The sequence below is a fragment of the Giraffa tippelskirchi genome, chromosome 10 (genome assembly GCF_054371585.1).
Source record: "Giraffa tippelskirchi isolate mGirTip1 chromosome 10, T2T-mGirTip1v1.2.pri, whole genome shotgun sequence".
Taxonomy (NCBI): Eukaryota; Metazoa; Chordata; class Mammalia; order Artiodactyla; family Giraffidae; genus Giraffa; species Giraffa tippelskirchi.
In genome coordinates this window covers 11,064,099-11,068,047 of record NC_137284.1, presented here as the reverse complement: position 1 = coordinate 11,068,047, position 3,949 = coordinate 11,064,099, and positions in this window count along the sequence as shown.

Below are 3,949 nucleotides of genomic sequence, written 5' to 3'. Positions count from 1 at the left end.
AAACGCCAAGTGACAAGGGGTATGGCTGGAGAGAGTCCCAGTGTGCTGCCCACCCTAAAGATTAGCAGTCTCCCTTCCCAACTCTAAAGTGTCTATGGCAAAACAAATGCAATATTGTAAAGTTAAAAAATAGATAAATAAACTAATTTAAAATTAAAAAAAGAAAAGAAAAAGGAGAAGGGACTGCTCTAAACTAAAAGAGACTGAAGAGACAATTAACTGCCACATGTGATTCTTTGATTGAATCCTTGTTCAAAAGAAAAAAGCAACAAAGCGTATTCTTGGGACAACTAGAAACATATCAGTATAGATTGGATACTAGATGGTGGTGTGAAACTACTGTTACTGGTTTAAGGAATGATATGCAGGTATCTAGGAGAAAGTCTTCTTCATAGGAGATGCATGCTGAAGTCTTTGGGGGTAAAGTGCCTTGATGTCTGCTTCTTACTTTCAAATGGTTCAAAAGAAAAAAATGTATATGTAGATGATTGATGGAAATAAAGCAAAACTTTAGGATGCTAACAATTATTAAAAAAAAAAAAAGTGTCCAGGTTCGAATGATGAATTGCTTCAACTTCCCCTTGCTAAGCCCCAGTGCCCCCTCTGTGATTTGGGGTATCCGGCCCCTCTGTGGGGAAGTTGGATGCTAAGGTGAATCAAGGGTGCACAGTGACTACACAGCCCTGGCACAGGGTGGAGGCTTCATGTCAGCTCCCTGTGGGAGTTCAGAGCAGGCTGATAGGCTCAAAGAAGGCTTTGAGGAAAAGAGAAAACGTCAGTAATTCTAAACCCCCAGACTCATGGAGGCCTGCATGGGTCGAGGCAAATCTATACTGGATTTCATGCAAATGGCACCCCTGGGGGCTGTGCAAAGGGGCGCCGGGGTCAGATTAGGGGTGATGAGGGCTACAGACCGGAGGAGAATCAGGGTAAATTGCCGAACCCAGCCAGAAGTGGCCAGGGAGGGTTATTGCAGGTTCAAGAAGTTTTCCTAGAGGGCCTGGGCATGGTAGAAAGAATGGGTTGTGGGCACTGCTATTTAAAATGAGTAATAAACGACGATCTACTGTGTAGCAATGGGCACTCTGTTCAATGTTATATGGCATCCTGGATGGGAGGGGGATTTGGGGAGAGAATGGATACACGTGTAGGTATGGCTGAGTCCCTTCGCTGTCCACCTGAAACTATCACAATATTGTTAATCAGCTATACTCCAATAAAAAATTAAATTTACAAAAAGAGCAGGTTGTGGGGAAGGGGGAGAACAGGCCTTCTCTGCAGAGAAAACAGCAAGCAGGCGTCAGAAGGAAAGAAACAGCAGAGTGTGAGGGGAACTACCAACCATTCTTGCTCTTCTTAAAAAAATTTTAGGTGGAGGCTACTGTGTGTAAGCAATGGGGCCAGCTGGTGGCTGTGGTGTCTAGCTGCTTTGAAAGATAAGCCACTGGTCAGGGAATGTTTCCACTGGTTGTTTGAGAATCCCAGGGCCAGCCCCTGCCTCTCATGCACACAGAGTTTGAATTCTTTCTAGAGGTCAGGCAGACCCAGGGCTGGTGTAGCTGTGAGTTTAAGTTTTAAGGTCTCGTTTCCTGCCCAAATCAAATGTTCAGAATCTGTACCTTTCAAAGCATGGTATAATGGCTTTGCAATTAGCCCAAAGTTTGGTATCCATAGCAACAAAATCCAGGCTTCCCGAGGAAACTTCAGAGTTGTTAGAGGCTTTTTGGAATATCCAAGTTACAGATAGTCTGCTTTCATTTGGCTAACAAGCTCTGGATCTCTTTTTGTAACTGGAATCCTAAGTAAGTCACTTGTCATTGGCAGATTTGAGCTTTTTTTTACAAGAAAAACTTCGTAGCTGCACCAGGCCAGGTGATCAAACGCTGTGATAGTGTTAGACAAGCAGTGCTCTAAATCCGAGTTTACTATTAACAAATCATCCACATATTTAAGGAAGACTTCTTGGTTTAAATGTATTCCCTGTAAGTCTTTGGCTAGAATTTCATTGAAAATAGTTTGTTGTTGTCTGATGTTATGCTAATAATCACAGTAAATATAAGCAGTCTAAACATCACAATTAAAAGGCAGAAATTGTAAAACTGGATTTTACAAAATGCAAAACTCATCTCCATGCTGTCTATAAGAAATCCACTTTAAATATACAGACACAAATATTTTAGAAATAAAAGTATGTAAGACACGTGTACCCCAATGTTCATCGCAGCACTGTTTACAATAGCCAGGACATGGAAGCAACCTAGATGTCCATCAGCAGACGAATGGATAAGGAAGCTGTGGTACATATACACAATGGAATATTACTCAGCCATTAAAAAGAATACATTTGAATCAGTTCTATTGAGATGGATGAAACTGGAGCCCATTATACAGAGTGAAGTAAGCCAGAAAGAAAAACACCAATACAGTATACTAATGCATACATATGGAATTTGAAAGACGGTAACGATAACCCTATATGTGAGACAGAATAAGAGACACAGATGCATAGAATAGTCTTATGGACTCTGAGGGAGAAGGTGAGGGTGGGACGTTCTGGGAGAATAGCATTGAACCATGTATATTATCATATGTGAAACAGAACACCATTCCAGGTTCGATGCATGAGACAAATGCTCAGGGCTGGGGCAATGGGATGACCCAGAGGGATGGGATGGGGAGGGAGGTGGGAGGGGGGTTCAGGATGGGGAACACATGTAAACCCATGGCTGATTCATGTCAATGTATGGCAAAAACTACTACAATATTGTAAAGTAATTAGCCCCCAACTAAAATAAATAAATTTATTAAAAAAATTTTTTTAAATTAAAAAAATATGTAAGAGATACACCACACTATTCTTTTAATCTCTATCCATTAACTTGATTATGGTAAAACATACATAAAATTTACCATTTCATGTGTACAATTCTGTGCAATTAAATACATTCATGCTATTATACAACCATCATAGCCAACTACCCCCAGAACTCTTTCATTGTCCCAGACTGAAACTTTGTACCCATCAAACATTAACCTCAATTCCTCCCTCCCCCCAGACCTTGACAGTCATCATTCTTCTTTCTGTCTCCATGAATTTAACTACTCCAGGAACCTTACATAATAAGAAGAATCTTGTGATGGAGTTGTTTCACTTAGCATTATTCCTTCAGATTTCATCCATGTTGTCAAATTTTTCCTTTCTTTGTAAAGCTGAATAATATTCTATGGTGTGCATGTATCACATTTAGTTTATAGATTCATCTATTGGTGGACATTTGGATTGCTTCTGCCTTCTGGTTTTTGTGAAGAATGCTGCCAATAACATTGGAGTACAGATATCTGTTTGAGTCTCTGCTTATACTTCTTTAGGATATATACCCAAAATTGGGATTGCTAGATCATATGACAATTCTCTATTTAATTTTTTGAGGAATTGCCATATTTTTTCCTCAGCAGCTGCACACTTTACATTCCTACCAACAATATAAAGAGGGGTTCCAATTTCTCCACATCTTTGTCAATATTTCAGGTGTCTTTTAACAATAGTTATTCTAGTGAGTATGAAGTGCTATCTTATTGTCATTTTGATTCACATTTCCCTAATGTCTAGTGATGTTGATTATCTTCATGTGCCTATTGGTCATTACAGAAATAAGGAAGGTGAGGAAGGTGAGAAAGTTGGGTCAAAATGTGAGGTAACAAAGACAAGATATTTAAGAGGCTAGGAAATGAGAGAGATATGGGACCTGAGTTGGAAAAGCAGTTTTCACAACAAGCTATGTGGTATGTGCCATCTCCAGTTCAGTGCTCAGGAGATCTCCAGTGAAGACTTCGGTTTTTGTTGTTTTTTGTTTTTTTCTCAGAACACAAGTCAGATCCATCTAGCCGCTTCTCAGTTCCAGTCTTTCCTCCTGGCTCCCACACAATGCCCAGCAGTTCGGTCTGATCA